The sequence below is a fragment of the Anas acuta genome, chromosome 2, assembly GCF_963932015.1.
Source record: "Anas acuta chromosome 2, bAnaAcu1.1, whole genome shotgun sequence".
Lineage (NCBI taxonomy): Eukaryota > Metazoa > Chordata > Aves > Anseriformes > Anatidae > Anas > Anas acuta.
Genome location: NC_088980.1, coordinates 146,614,159 through 146,629,638, shown reverse-complemented (window position 1 = coordinate 146,629,638; position 15,480 = coordinate 146,614,159). Strand labels below are relative to the sequence as shown.

At 45.3% G+C, this 15,480-nt stretch overlaps 1 long non-coding RNA gene across 1 annotated transcript; it reads left to right on the top strand.

Moving 5' to 3' along the window:
- The first annotated feature begins 1 nt into the window (after position 1).
- Positions 2–6,866, top strand: LOC137851463 (uncharacterized). Its single transcript, XR_011093207.1, has 2 exons — positions 2–609; positions 6,388–6,866. It is a non-coding gene; the product is annotated as an uncharacterized lncRNA (long non-coding RNA).
- Positions 6,867–15,480: the final 8,614 nt, after the last annotated feature.

Genomic DNA, 15,480 nt, shown 5'->3' with positions numbered 1-15,480 from the left:
TATTATTTTGAGATGCTTAGTTAAAATCTGCAGTGAATTAAATGCCTGGGAAAACCGCCAGTCTCTGTCGAGCCTTTGCAGGAGGTCAGTGGGGATTCAGATGAGAAGCCTCACACGTGCCAAGGGATGTGCACCTGAGGCTGAGAGCATTTTATCACGCACTGCCTGCATTGCACAGGGAGGGAGATGATGCAGTCACGGGGCAGGAAGGTGAGCTGGCATCTCTGAGGGATGACGTCTCCTCCTGTGTTGGCACCAGGGATTTTGTCCTAATGCAGCTGTGTGCATGCGGCAAAGCTCCCGCAGCTGTGACTCTAATTCTTCTTGCCTCCCATGATGGGAGGAGCCCACTGATGAATTTTGGCAGGCTGACTTGAGGCAGAAGCAGCGCTCGCTGACTTGGCCTGTGTTGGGTGAGTGCCTCTCCAAGGAGGTGAGCTTCTGTCACCTTCACTGGTGTCTTTGCCAGTTTGCAGTATCACCCAAGGAGGCCGTGCTGCTAAAGCTCTCTGCTCCCAATTCTCTGCACCCCAAGCTTGGGTCCTGCCTTGGCTTGCTCTCTGCCTCACTCCAACAACAGCGAAATTCCTTTTTTATTATTTTTTAAAGGTACGTTTCCTTGTATCCATGTGTATACGCATTATCACATCCAAAAGTGTTTTGTTTTCTTTTTTGCTTGTGGTTACTCGTGATTAAGGAGCTGCAGAAAATGAATTACAATTTACAGACCTTGATTAGAGTAGCAGGCTGAAAGCAGGGAGTTATGAGTGTAGCACCTGATAGCCATGATTTCTTTAAGCAAGTCGATGTATTTTTGCTTTGTCAACTTCTTATTTAAAAAGGTGCTCCTTAGCTTTGACCATGGCTTATATTGACTGCAAGGCGTGTGTGGGTGGCTGGGGTTCCTGCCCTGGGCCTGTGGGGGATGGAGATGTCAGTGTAACACACAGGCAGTGCTGGGAAACCTAAACCCCATCATTAGGAGTAAAACCTGCAGTTCTGGAGCATTTTAACAAAATGCAGCTTCTCCTTTGGGTTCATGTGAGATGACTCAAGCTAAGGCATATGGGTGCTGCCATCAAGGAGCAGGCTGCCCAAAAGACTTAAACTAAGAGGGGAGATTTAGATTAGAGATTAGAAGGAAATTCTTCACTCAGAAGATAGGGAGGCACTGGCACAGGCTGCCCAGAGAAGCTGTAGTTGCCCCATCCCTGGAGGTGCTCAAGGCAAGGTCAGATGTGGCCCTGAGCAGCCTGGTCTGGTGGGAGGTGTCCCTGCCCATGGTAGGGGTTGAAACCAGATGATCTTTGAGGTCCCTTCCAACCTAGGCTATTTTATGACTCTATGAAATCCCCCTCTGCCTTCCCCACAGAAATCAGGATTTCAGCCTTCCTATATTGACTCCAGTTCCTAAACATCTTTTTGTACTGCAAGAGCACCATGAAGAGTTTAGACCTAAAGATTGAATTCCACAAATTAAATTCTCAGTTCTCCAAAAATCCTCACCTTGGTAGCTGTTACAGTGTTCTAAGATCGACTCGAAACACCAATAAAACTGAAGCCTTTGCAGTACACAGTGGAACAGGAAAATTCTCTCATCAGCCTACCTAGAAGTAATAAAAGGGGTTCTTGTTTGTGCAGCAGCCAAGTTATCAATGAAAAAAACTGAGCAGAAAATAACAGGTGATTATACTGTTATTTTCTGCTGTAACAGGCTGGTACATGCAAGGAAAGGGCAAAAAAAAAAAAAAAAAAAAAAAAAGAAATGCTTTTTATAAAATCACTATGTCCAGGGGTGAGTTGAATGCACTATTTAGAGAACAAATGAACTTAAATGTTTGAAAAGCAGCAAATGTCTGAGTATGAGAAAGGTAAACACAGCTCTGCTTTGAAAGGCCTGCTGTTTATCACGATCTCAGAGGTGACAGTGATTTTACGATCGGGTATTTCTATTGATTTGCACTGATTATGTCTCGAGTCCTACCATGGTTACCCATCCTCCTGGCTGTATTTTATGGTGGTGGCATGTTCCCTGCCCGACTCTGGGGCTCTGATTTACTGAACGCTGCACAAATATCAGTTCCTCAATCTGTAAGATGATGAACAAAACTTGGCAGAGATTAGAAAAGTAATTCAATTTTATCGAGTTGAAATGAACCTCTCTGAAGCAGAACTTCAGGCTATATTTGGGATTGAGCTAGCTCTGAATTGTTTGAACTCAGCAGGAAAACTCCTGGGCAGGATTACACAAACCAGTTCTGGGTGCTTTTGAAAGTCTCAGCGACTTTATTTGTGTAAGTATCCAAAGAATGTTGCTGTACTCAGGCACCTCTGGCCTGAACTCAGGTTTCTCAATGTGCTCATATGGATCAGGGCAGGGTGCCTCACCTTGCCTCTGGGAAGTGAGGAGTGAGTCCTGGTGCTGTTTTTTTTGCAAGCTGCTGTGCCAGAATCACCAGGGTGGGGAATGGCTGGCCCATAACCTGCCAGAGTGGTAACAGAGGAGTTGCCCTCAGCAGAAGGCATTAAGCAAACAAAAGCATCTGAGAGCTCTTGGAGCTCCTACGTGCATTCACCCAACCATTAAACACCACCACAGTAACACACACGTTGCTCACGTGCTTGCTGGCAAAGCTGATTTGGCTTTGTAAGGCTCAGTCTCTCCGTATGGCATAAAAAGCACTTGCAAGTTAAACTAAAAGATCTTGTTTGCACCATGGTTCTATAAATAATAATAAAAAAATGATAAAAAGCTTTCTCCATGTTTTGCTGCCTACACTTCACTCACATGTATAGCTCCATCCTCTATTTTCTCCTGCTTAAAAACAGCTCCATAAGATCCCAAAAGGTGTAATTTGTTCTGTATACTTGCTTCAAAGCTCAACACATCACTAGAAATGCTTTCACTGAGAGTGGTGTGTTTCTGTTTGGGCTTTAAGTGAGCAATAGGGAAGATACAAAGCCAGCTTGTTAGAAAAAACAAGATTTCTGGTCTTTGCTACCATACAATTGTATGTAACTCGCTTTGAGTCAGCGGTGAAGGCTCCTGTTTTCAAAACAGCTTCAGGAAAGAGTGATCTTTCATATCTGACATATTACTTCTTGTCTTCGAACACTGAAGTAGTCAAATTCCTTAAAGTAAGGTGACAGCTGCTCGCTTGCATACAAATACTAATTTGCAACAGGTCTGCCATGGATCTTTTGAATATGAAAAATACACACTGACTGCTTCTCCTGAGAGGGGAAAAATGTGCCCAGTATTTATAGCAAATCAGCAGTCCTCTTTCTGTCTCTCTATACTTTTTATTCAATTGTAAAACCAGATACAATTTTTTTTTCCTCGAGGGATTGTGTTAAGCATTAATATCTGTAGAAATGTATCCTAAAATCTGCGCAGAAAGTATTTCTTGTGCTAAATGAGGAAAAACCCTAAATTTCAACTTCAAGTTCCAGTTTTTCAGCAATACATCATAACAGCCAAATTTGTATTCATTTCCACTTGATTCATTTTCTTGAGCTAAGACATAAAGTTGAGCTATTCTTTTTATTTTTTATTATTTTTTTTAATCCTCCAGGGCAGGAGGAGAGGCTGGAAGCACAAGCTTTCTCTGAGTTTGTAACCAAGATGGGATGGGCATGCAGGCAAAAGGGTTTGGCTCAAAAAACAGAGATAAGGAAGATGTTTTTAGAACGGGTGAGATTTCAGCAAACTGATTTTTACATATTCAAGCTTTCTTCTTGAATATAGATACTTCTGATTAGTCCATGAAATTAAATGCTAAAGGAAGCAGCAAGCAATTAGCACACTGTTTATTTGCACTATGTAGAAAATTCTGAGTAAAACCAATTATGTTGGCAGAAATTATTTTGCTAATGGCAAAGTATTAATAAAGGATAGGCATTCTTATGTAGAAAACTTAATTTTGTGCTTTGGGAACATCTCTGGTAAGCAGAGGTTGCCTTTCTTGTTCAGCTTGTGTTTGGCTCAAATTATGAGCAATAAAGGTCAAAAGCCTGTGTTCTTTGTTAAAAAACAATAGGTCAGATGGAGTGTGGTTCTTATTTTCTCTTTAATGTTTCCATAAATGACTTGGATGCAGGATTTGAAGGTGTAATAAGTAAGTTAGTTGACGAATCTAAACTGGGTGGAGCTGTTGACTCCATTGAGGGTAGAGAGGCCTTGTAGAGAGATCGTGACAGATCTGAGAGCTGGGCAATCACCAGCCATATGAAGTTTAACAAGAGCAAGTGCTGGGTCCTGCACCTGGGTTGGGGCAGCCCTGGCTGTGTACGTACAGACTGAGGGACAAGGGGCTGGAGAACAGCCCCTCAGAAAGGGATCTGGGGGTTTTGGTCCATGGCAAGTTGCAGATGAGCCAGCAGTGTGCCCTGGCAGCCCTAAGGGCCAACCCTACCCTGGGTGCCTCAGGCCCAGCACTGGCAGCCGGGTGAGGGCAGGGATTGTCCTGCTCTGCTCTGAGCTGTGAGGCCTCACCTCAGGCACTGTGTGCAGGTTGGAGGTGGGTATCTGCTGCTGTTCAGGCATGGACTGGAGTCGGGCCAAATCCAAAATTCATGAGCTGTCCACTGTTTTACCTCATAGAGAAGAGTGGGAAGATGAGGACAGCCACAAAACCTCCCCAAAGGCCAGGCTCAGCTCAGCCTGCACTGTCCTTGCCTACCTCACCTCGCCCACGGTGGCAGCAAGGCCCTGCAGAGCCCTGATGTCCCAACCAGACCAGGGCTGCAGGCTCACGGTGGATGCAGCCAGGAGGCTGGCATGCAAAAAGCAATGCCTCTCTGCAGAATGACAGAAAAAACTCTCAAAATAAATGGTTTCTGACTCCCAAACTGACATATTTAGTCATCAGACTGCCTTTCTTCTCAGTAACATATGGGGAAATGAGCCTGGGGACCACTAGGGAGTGTGAGTGAAAGCCAAAACTGCCAAGTGCTCTGTGTTGCCTTATGGGTGTGTGATATAGCGTGGTGTTTGCAGAATAGTGGTGTTACCATGCAAGAGCAGGTGCTTAAATGTTTGCAAGAGCAAGGTGTTTAAGACAATGGCTTCTCGCTGCTCAAGGAGTTGGAATCAACTTTGAACCTCACTCTGCATTGCACATGGGAGAAGGTGCAGCAGATAATGAGCTAGGCAGAGTGGCATGGTACAAGTGTTGTCCAAAATCCCAAATTCCATCTGTCTGACGGCTGCATGTGAGACAGTGGCTCCGGCTCCCTTCATAGGTTGTAGAGAGGCTCGTGCAGTTGTTACATCGTGATCCATCTGCCCTACTTTATTATAATTTCCTGTATTAAAACATGTCCTTTTGGATCATGGCCATTTTACCAAGCAATCCAGATGACTTTTTGAAAAGGTAACCTGCTCTCCTACTCATTTTCTACTTTGTTGTACTCATTTTCTGTGTATTTTACCACCAAAAACCCTGTGTCATAGACAAAGCATTTACTTAGTACTGAGTCAAAGTCTGATCTCTGCAGGAGCGTGCACCCAACAGGTCCCCTCTGGCTATGTCTGCACCTGGGCACACTTGAAGACCCATCAGTGAGCCAGCCACTAATCCATCCAACACTTATCCTAGTGCCTACATCTCTCATTCATACTGATTAATCAACATACCCCGCAACAGTCACGTGTCTCAGCCAAGTCCAGAATATATTATGCCACTTTACCAGAATCTGTAATCTTGCAGGGAAAACGTCAAAACCTTCCTTTCACAAACCCATGTGGCATTACAGTGTGGCCCCTTAGGATATGCTGACAGAGACTCTAAATTAAATGGTTATTTTAGTGATCCGGGGTAGCCACCTTCTTCTTGTGGGAGCTTTGGCAATCTTTCAGCCTGTGGTGACTTCCCTTGTTCCCCCAGAGCTGTTTAAACATCTCTGCTTACTTCCCCTAAGGCTCTTGGCTGCAGATTTCAGCAGATGGTGCTCACCTCCTCCTCTGTTCCTCCTGTGGGTTGAACGCCACGTTCTCCAACATCACATGGGTTAAATATATCCCCTTGCTTCAGTCCCCATTCAGCATGGGCCAGTCGAAGCCCAGAGTGCTCTCAGCACTCCTCTGGGCACACAAGAACTTTCTCAGGCCCTGACTCTGCCAGGAGTGCAGCTTCCAACAGGACAACCTGCAGTCCCTACCTCCGCAGGGTATCTTTGGATGAGCAGGGGCTGTATATCTCACGGTGATCCAGGAACTGAGAAAACTAAAGTTATACAACAGCCCTGGCAACCGTCAGCCTAAACCTACACAGCTAAACCCGATGAGAGCTGATCTGAAGATTTTCATGTCAGAAAGTCATCAAAACCAATGTGTTAGTGTGTGAAATGCTGCGATTGTACCTAGGATTTTTTGTCTGTCTACAGGCCTCCCGAGGAGTGTTGGACTCTGCCGGTGGACACAGTCCGGAGCAGTTTGCGGTGAGATGAAGAAGCCATAAAGTGACTGATTTTCCAGACAGTCACCATGAGCCCCAAGGGTGTACTCCATAAAGACCTGTAATTGAAACAGCTCAGTGTTTCTCCAATAAAAGCAGTGATCTATTCAAGCCACGGATGCACCATGCTAAAATACCATTGGAATAATGCTCCAGACAGGCAGCAGTATTCATATGCAGCCCTTGGTGCTTTATTCAGGGCTCCTAAACTGCTCTTGTAGGGGGAGTTTCAATAACCAGGAAACATTAAACAAATAAAGGTATTAAATAGTCCCCGTGTCTTATTATTATTGAGCAGCCCTTCAAAAATAAATGCACATTTTGTGGGCTTGCTTGCAGAACTGATTTTGCTAAGCCTCTGTTTATGGCACCACTGAAACCACGAGCAAATTGGAGGAAGGATTGTTTCATCTTGGCTTAATAAATAACATCTTTGCCTCTAAGTCCTTATACCTTTCTTGCTGTATTCCTCCTGCAGGTCTCTTCATCCGCAGTGACTATCATCCATTTGCCTCTATCCATGGAGAGGAAAACATCATCCTTCTAGATCAGGCTGGCAAAAGGTGTTGGTTTCCTGTGATCCAGCTCTGCCACAGTACAATGTCAGGCTCACATTATCAGAGAAGGTCTCAAGTCTTTGCTTTCTTGATGCTATACCCAAAAAGCTTCCTTTTGAGCAAGAGATTCGTCATCAGGGGGAGCTGATGGGTGGCCTGTGCTGCCACAGTGTTCCCGAATTGAATGAGTTTTCTTTAATGAACTGATTTATTTCATTTGTGAAGGGCACCGATAACTCTCACTAATTTGATGGGAGCTGTAAGTGCTCGGCCCATAAAATGTGGAAAGTGGCGTGGAAAGGTGGGTAAACATCCATCATCTCAGACAAATGATAGAAAGCTGCAGTGCACTTTTCCCCTAATCTGACACACGCTTTGAATCGCAAGCACACATTTCTCAGCACTGTTTTACTTTTTAGAAGACAGTCATGTTCTTGGGGAATTAGAATTAGCCATAGACAGAGAGATCCTGCAAGTTCTTTGCAGTGGAGGGAAAGAAAATGGGCAGGGCTTTATCAATAAATGAAAATCAGGCCGGCTTCATTGCCACACCAGGTGTTGTTTATTGTAAAGGAGTTATTTTATTCCAGTGTTCAGCTAAAGAAAAGCCCTAGACCATACATCTGCCCCCTATGAAAAATTTTTCTTTTCAATTTAAAGCCATACACTGAGCTCTGCAGCAAAGCTTGCTTCACAGCCTTTTGTCAGGTTGTGCTGTGCTGGGGAATTTATGGGGAGATTTTGCAAAGCACCTTGCAAGTCTTCTACATTTATTACAAGCAGGGGTATTGATGGAAGTGCAGCTGCATCCATAAATTTCCATCATTTGTTCTTCTTTCCTGAGGTGCCAGTGAAGGCAGTGGCCCAGGATCTTGCTCTCTGTGGGTACTTGCGACACAACCAAGGCTGCAGCAGCTTGTGCCTCTTTAATTGCCCTCGTTGCCCTCGTTTCTTCTCAGCTGACCACTGAGCCTTGCTGGTTTTCTCTGCTTTCCTTTTGGTCAAATATTTGGATTTCCTTGAAGGTGAAACCTGAACAGATTTTTTAATCAGTCTTGAAAGCTTGTCCATCTTCAAAATGATTTCTTTTGTAGTCAGCTTTTATTAATTATCCACTAATCTGAAAATATCATTATATAAACAAAATGCTCTCCCCCAAAAGCCCTGGAAAATAGCTTTTGAAACATATTTTTGCATTCTGTTATGATGTTGCTGTTGACTGATTTTCACTCTGCCTCCCTCACAGATAACAGCAGAATTATACATAGCGACAGTCTGTCGGCAGGGAGGAAGACGTATTTCCCGAGGAAGCTCTTGCTGGTGCTTGTTAGGTAAGAGCTGTGGACACAGTCCCAACACTCTGAGTGGGACATTCAGTGGCCTGAGGACACAGGAAAGACAAGAGACCCAAACTGTTGCTAATTCTACCATTTTCTGCAGGATCATGGATGTACAAATACTGAGCAGCCAGTTAATTTCAATGAGCTTTTGGGAGAATGGAAGCTCTTCGGTGGATTTGCAAAATACCTGGTATAGCGGGAATGTCAACTTAGCAGGGTGCTGTAGTACATGAGGACTTTATTTTCTGTCATCTCTGCAATAGGTCAGGGGGAAAAGATGGGCAGGAGCAGGGCACGGGGTGATGTTACCCAACTTCAGCATTGCTAGCCTGCTCGCTCAGCACAATTGAGTCCTGAGTGACACAGGGCATAAAAGAAATGCACAAAGATTTCAAAACCACTTGCTCGCTTCATCTGAACTCTGGCCTAGAGCAATTCTTGTGGCAAGATCCGTGGCTTGATCTTACTTCACCTCCTCTGTGTTAACTCAGGGCTTGTTCTTCCAGGCTGGCATGTGGTAGCAGGGGAATGCGAGAATGGGACCTCACCGAGGGCAAATATTAAAACAGAGGATGAAAGTTTGAGAGAAGCAGTGATGAAAAGTTCAGAAAGGTCGGTTGTGTGGGGGCTGTACAGGGCTGTGAAGACTCAGCTAATACCATTGAGCTAGAAGAGTGGATTCCAGCAGGGAATTCAGCTGCCCGGTGGATTCAAGCAGTCCTACAGCTGCCCAAAGACATCCAGAATCCAAGGTGCATGTACAGAGCAACTCAGCCTGGTTTCTCTTCGTGAACCATGAGGAAAAATACTATTTAGTGGTTCAACCATCAGATCTGCAGTGAGGATCTGGGTGCTTCACCTCTACTTGCAAAGCACCCCCCTGCCCCTGCCACGTCCCAGGGCAGCAGCCCCAGCACCAACGTGGCTCACGAGGTGTCAAACAAGCCCTGTGTATCTGGGGCACCTCTTCAAGGCAGCGTGTGGTCCTCAACCTTTGCAGCCTCCAGAGGAGCCCCCACACATTGCTGCACCCTGCTCAGTGTGCAGAGTGTTGTCTGGAGGGGACAGGGTACATTTACAGAACATTTTGACACCTCCTAATGAAGAGGTTATAAATACAGAAGAAGGGTTATCAGTCTTTCCATTTATGCTTGACTAGGTCTGCTTCTGTATTTTGGAACAGCAGCAATGCTTTACCATAGAGGGAGAGAAAAAGGGATGTTTGCCCTTGGAAATAAAACATTGGAGGTCTCTCACCAAAGCCCCAGGTGAACTGGGGACTGGGTGTGCTGGGCCACCCCACATCTGGCTCTGTGATGAGAAGCAGAGCCCATAGCAAGGAACCTGGACACCGTCTCTTGTATTTGTAGATCTAGGCCACAGTCCCTGTCCCAGAGGGTTTGTTGTCCCTTGAGATACCTCTCTGCTAGTAGGAATGAAGAACCAACAAAAATGATGATACACGTTTTCCTTCAGTCCTTCCTCTGTTCAGCATTATATTCACTTGATAAACTATTTCCCTTTTGCTAATCATTTCCCACCCCATGCTACTTTTATGCCTAACCATGCAGAGGAAGCTCAGAGGTACTTAGAGTAATTTTGAGGTAATTTTGAGCATGCTAACTAACCTTCATAAACCTCAGTGCCCCAGGAACAAAGCTGAAGGCCATAAATCATATTTAAACTGCCATCTGAATGTGATCTTTGAGGTCTTTTAATCCGGGGATTGGATGGAGCTGCACATTGAGTTTATTTGTGTTTTTTTTTTTTTTTTTTTTTTTTTAACCTTGTGGCAGGCTTTACCAGCTTGCTGATTTGTAACTAGGTCAGCTTCATAAAACATCATTTCCATGCCAGGGCTTTGTCTTCACACCAGAAGCCATGATCAGGGAGGCTGGATAACAAATGGGTGAGACAGCACATACATGCAGTTCATTGCTGTTACAAGTCTTTTAACTATTTGTAGAAGACTTGTGAATCAAGGTAAGCCACATGAGGCTGGTGGCTCATAACATTGGCACTTGTTATTCCACATGGTTCATTATTGGCATGTTGTCCATCAGCTCATGAGTCCCTGCTGTAGATGGCAGCAACCCAGAGAAACCATCCCATTGAAGCTCTGGTCTCGTGTGAGGAGACTGCTGGTGAGGAAGGGCAGAAAGGGCAGAAAAGCGGTGAGAGGGTATTGGCAATTACACTCAGTGAGCAAATCTACATTCATTATGAAATATGGAGTTAAATTGGAAGTCTTGACAGCTGAAGGTCCAGACAGGGCTGCAATGCAGACGTCTGCCAGAAAGCAGAAAGGGAGGGAGGTGGAGCTGGGCGAAGAAGGAGTAGGAGAAGAAAAACGTAAGGCAGGCAAAGGAAGAAGAGAGGTGTAAAGGCTGAGCAGGAGTGGGAGAAAGGGAGAACAATGAAATAATCACCAGTCTTGACTCAGACTTGCACAAAGTATATGTTTTTTACAGGCTCTCAGGAGGGAGGGAGGGCTACTCAGAAACAGCTTACTCTGTTGCTTTGAAAAGCAAAGCAAAGTTGTTTCTAATGCTGGAGGGAAAAGGGAATAAAACAGTGCCTTGCAGAAGTGAGCTGAGTTCCCAGGTACAGCTACGCTGCCAACCCTGTCCATATCTGGATCTTGTTCTGTACCAGAGCCCCTGTTCATGTTAGATTTTAAATCAAGTAGTCAAAGTATAGCCCTTTAGTGGACTGGAAGGGATGAAAAATTAGAGGTCAGGACAATCTGATACATAAAGAAAGGTGACTTACCTTTCCTCTCGAGCTATAATCTGATTTTTCCATTGCAGCTTTTCTCCTTAGACGAAATCTACTTGTACAAAAAAAATAATGACCAAGTGATCATTTTTCTGACATCTATTAAATTTAAAAGTGATAAACTGGCTTATTATCTCAGTTACATTAAAAAAAAAATGCTGTTCCCAACAAATTTCAGCAGACATCTACAAATGAGGCAAACATTATGTAAGGAAAGCATTTTGGTTGCAGGAGTATTGGAAAGTACAGGAAAAGTCTGCTGCATATGCACCCCTGTGCACAACACAAATAGAAAGAGATATGAACACACAGACAGACATCTATTTGGGGAGTCTACTGATTAAGCCAGGTCCTTGTTAAATGAAGCTTAAAATAGGATGAACAAATATCAGTTGACTGGAAGGTTCTCAGATTGGATGGAAACAGCTCTCTGCTGACAATAATCTTCTGGAGATGCTGGCCTTGTGGCTTGGCCATCAGCTCCATCAGTTGGGTGTCTTGGTCCTGGTGCAACTGAGCCTGAAGAGGTTGCTTCTCAGATGATGTAGTACGTGGGGACAATGTGCTATTATTGTAAAGTTAATTGAGCACGAGTGAGAAGATGTAAGCTTCAGTTCATCAGATGGGTTATTTATCAGGAAGAAAAGATATTCTGACTTGCTCAGGACACATTTTCAGCAGTGTTAGCAGGTGTCACACTGCAGCACCGCGCCAGTGGCAACCTTAAGTGAGGTCCCTCAGCTTGAGGCCAGAAAAGCGGTCGCAACATGTTTTCTGCCCTAGATGTGGTGTATCTGTGAGAGGCTGTGCAGTCTCTGTCCTCATGACTGGACAAAGCCTTGAGCAGCCAGCTCCAAGCCAAGTGCTGCCCTGCTCTGAGCAGAGGGTTGGGCTGGAGACCTCCCCATGGCCTTCCATCTCGAACCAGCTCACGTTTCAGGCAGCACTTTTCCCCTTTCTTTCTGAAAAGGATGATTTGCCTGTGGTGGAGACAACATAATGAATCTGTTTATATTCTCACTGTGCTAGGAAGGGATTCAGTTTGCAATGAAGATCTCAGAAGGACACTTAATCCGGCCAGCCTGTCCCTTAGTCTGGGCCAGTCAGTCTTTGCAAAGCCCAATTACATGAGAAAGGTAAATCATAAACCAGAATGGGTGAGGAGGAGGAGGAGAAAAAGCCTTTGTTGTGCTTCTAACGAATCGAGGTGGGTCTGATGCTTGTGGAACGAAGCCTCATTTTTATTATCTTTCATAAATCCTAGCACAAACCTCAAGCAAGGATTACATTCCTTTTCAACTGCACTGCTTTACCATTCAGTGAGTCGCAGCAACCACTTTGCCAGAGCATTTTTATCTTCAGTTTATCTTTTTATCTTCACTCAGCCTCATTGCAAGGGGACCAAACCCCACCAGAGGCATGAGGCTTGTGCGGCATCCCCGGGGAGAGCTGCTGCTCCCAGCATGTTGCACTGGAAGCCTTTCATTCTCCACATTGCTGCCCACTTGTTTAATTCCCCAAATTGTAACATAGCCAGGAAAACATGCACAGTATTCAGAGCCAGAGCCCTGCCCTGCCTTTAGGACCTGCTGAAATATTTTAGGAATTCACATTGTCTGAGATGGTTTACCTCTCTGGAATGTGAATCTCCAGGGCTTTGTTACCTCATTAAAGGTGGTTTGTTGGGTGCAATGATGCCCTGGGAGGAAAATTGTCTCCTCTTAAACAGCCTCTGATTTATTTGTGTGTGCGTGTGTGTGGCAGTAGTAAGCTGCCTGCTAATTGTGTAGCTGTTTTGAAGCTAGCCACCCAGTTTGCTGCAGGGAACTGCTGTGGCTCCAGGCACATGGTCTCGTTCCTCTGAAAACAGCGGGCAGATCACTGACAGCTGGTAAATGACAGGAGAGTGCAGCTGTAAGAAGGAACTGTGACTTCAGGACATTGCTCCATACAGAGCATCCTTTTAAAAAGTAGCATAGAAACCCAGAAAACTTGTTTTCTATACAGGGTACAGTCTGGCTCTTAACGCTCTGCTTCTTCTGCAGGGATGTCGCAGTGTGGAGCTCAGTTTTACATCTGCAGAACAGTTGAATGCTGCGAGGTCAGTTCACAGGGTGCAGAACACCCTCTGTGCCAGGGGAAGGCTAAATGCCTGTGAAAGCATTTGGGTGAAAGACTGAGGCTTTCGTTACTTGGTGGAATCTGATTTCCTTCCAGGGACTAACTGGTTTCTCCGAGCTCACGCAGAAAAGATGAAAAATTCCATATCCTGACTCCAGTCCATGCACTTCCCCAGGTTTCTCCTCCTCCGTCTGTCTGCACGCTCATCCTTCATCCCTCACACTGGGCAAATAGAAGGAAAATATTGCTGGTAGAATTGCCTTTCCAATGTTGCTGACAAGTAATCTGTCCATTGCTTATCTTCAGTACACACTGCACCAGAGAACCCGCTAGTGCGTGTGTATTTCTAAAGGTCTTGCAGCTGATATGGAAATGTCTGACTTGTCTGAATTTGCTGGACCTAAAATTACAGTGAATTGTGTGTGTGGACTGACATTTCCATTAGATTTTGAGGTCAAAAGCCATATAAAAATAAAAATCCCCCATAAAATGTATATAAATGAGCTTACTCTGTAGCTGGTCTGACCTCCTTAGTATCTGCAGCAGATAAATCAGTCACATTTTGTAAGATAACTGTGCTCCAAAACATAACTCCAAGCTCATAAGGGCATTATTTCCAGAGCAGTACTGGAAAACGAAAGCATCCCCATGCTCCAGTGTTTCGTTCTTGCCTTGTGAACAGTGCTAGCATCTTTCCCACAGGTCAGTCTAGCTGAGAGATCCTGATGGCTTTTACACCACAGATTTGCCCCCACTGAACATCGTTGATGTTCCAGGCTCATTCACCTGTTTTAGGTAGAAAAGTCTGTAATGTGGATAAAAGCTGCATGGGCAAGACCATGTCCCGGTAGTAGCCCACCTTTGGGACTCCCATCCCAAAGCTTTCTCAGTGCACTGTCAAACTGTGTCAGATTGGTGCTGTTTTGTGTTTCTGTGAGAAACTCTGGCCCAATTCAGTGCTCCTCATACAGGTATTTACCTACTACTCAAGAAAACACAGAGCAATTTGGAGTTGCAAGACCCTTTTTTTTTTTTTTTGGTGTCAGTGGGGAGAAGTAGTCCCAATGCCTAAATCAAGTAGTTAGCAGTTTGCATGGCTTCCTCCGCTTGAGGCTCACCTTGTCACCTCTCCTGATGGCATGGGAAAGGCTTCCTCTCCCACGCCGAATCAAAGAGGTGGGCAGTCTCTAGATTAAGCTCTAACCTACTTAGGAAACCCAGAAAGTTTCTTGACAACCATATGCTTGTTTCTAGGAGAACACAATTGTTCTTAAATCCTTACAAGGTGTTAATTGCCAGTATTATTTCTTGATGGGAGTGCATCCATCCATCTCCAGCTATCTAAGAGTTAGCCTTCTCCTCTAATCCAGTTTTCTGTGGCCTCAGTATAGCCCCAAGAGATAGGAACCTACTCACTTCACTTGTTTTGGCTGCTCTCTTCAAGATGTAATGAGTCTCCCTTTGGCACTGCTCACCAACAAATGCAGGGGGCTTAAGCAGGTCTCAGATTAGAGCCTGACTTTCACGTGATCCAATTAATTGAGATTTAAACCAAGCTCCTACACTAAGCAACAAAGGCTAAAGTTGATCTTCCCTAGTAGCACATTATTGCTGAGGAATTTCATGAGCTTGGGCTGAATCGGTTTAGGTAAATGTTAGATGAGTTCAATTGTACCTCAACAAAATGCAGTGGGAAAGGGGATGTTGTACTGGGTTTACATGGCAAGGGTTGGGTAGTGGGAGGCTGCAGGGGTGGCCTCTGTTAGAAGAGCCCAGCAGCTGCTCCAGGTTAGAAAAGAGCCAGCTCCATCTGCTCCAAAAGGGACCCACTGCTACCCAGAACCAAGCCAATAAGCAATGTTGTTTGTGCCTCTGTGAGAGCAGATTTAAGAAAGGGAAAGAAAAAACCTGCTGTGCCACAGCAGCTGGGAGAGCAAGAAGTGAGAAGCAGCCCTGCAGCCTCCCAGGTGAGTGCAGCAGGAGGGCAGGAGGTGCTCCAGGCAGGCAGCAGCAGTTCCCCTGCAGCCTGTAGAGAGGCCCCTGGTGGAGCAGGCTGTCCCCCTGCAGCCCATGGGTCCCACATGGAGCAGATCTCCACGCTGCAGCCCCCCCATGGGTGGAGGAGCCCTCGGTGGAGCAGGTGGATGTGGCCTGGAGGAGGCTGCGGCCCATGGAGAGCCCCCGCAGGAGCAGGCTGTGACATAGAAGAGGGTGGATGTGGGGAAG